The sequence below is a fragment of the Octodon degus genome, unplaced genomic scaffold, assembly GCF_000260255.1.
Source record: "Octodon degus isolate 3935 unplaced genomic scaffold, OctDeg1.0 scaffold00149, whole genome shotgun sequence".
Taxonomy (NCBI): domain Eukaryota; kingdom Metazoa; phylum Chordata; class Mammalia; order Rodentia; family Octodontidae; genus Octodon; species Octodon degus.
In genome coordinates, this window is record NW_004524725.1 from 3063183 (window position 1) to 3063871 (window position 689).

Here is a 689-nt window from a genome sequence, read left to right on the forward strand (position 1 = left end):
TTCGAGCAGGAGCCCAGGCCCGCCTCCGCAGGGCGGCTGGGGCAGGGGTGGCTCCGGGTCGCTCGGTCTCAGATGCAGCGCGCTTTGCGCTGGCCGGGGCTGCTCGCCGCCCCCCTGAGCCCTCAGCCCGCCCCCTGCCGCTGAGGAACCCCAGGGCGCCTATGACACAGCGGCCTGGCGCTGCCAGCCTCACGGGTTGAAATGATCGACCACACTGAGCAGAACGAGGGGTGGACCACCACCTTCTGCACCGATGCCCGGCTCTCCTGGACCGACTTCAGCGACCCTCAACACCGTCCAGCGAAACACCTTCCAACATGGTTCTGCCGGCTCTTCAGGCCCCACGCTTGGCTTTACTTTTTATACTTCATTTTTATACTCTTCTGCTAGATCATTAAGAACAAGATAAAGCAAAACCTATATAACAAGAAATGTAGCTTTTGTAGCTAACAAGGTCAGTGAAATCCCCTCAGGATTTATCCTGAAGTCCTTTACCCAAGTTTGTAGAACCTTTGTCAGTTTCAGCCATGTGGATGAGTCACAGCCATTGCTTGGCCAGTTTGCTCGCTGTGAAAACCTGAGCGAATGTTTTCTCTCTATATGACTCTCCAGGGGCACACTCTACATCATCAATCACTTGTCTCTTTGGCTTAATAATCTCCTTGATCAGAAAATTAGGGACACCATTG

General features: G+C 54.1%; 1 pseudogene across 1 annotated transcript in view; it reads right to left on the reverse strand.

Annotated features, from left to right (window-relative positions):
- Positions 1-689, reverse strand: part of LOC101564533 — a 4275-nt pseudogene that overhangs the window by 1269 nt on the left and 2317 nt on the right. The gene's annotated exons all lie outside the window — the stretch shown is intronic.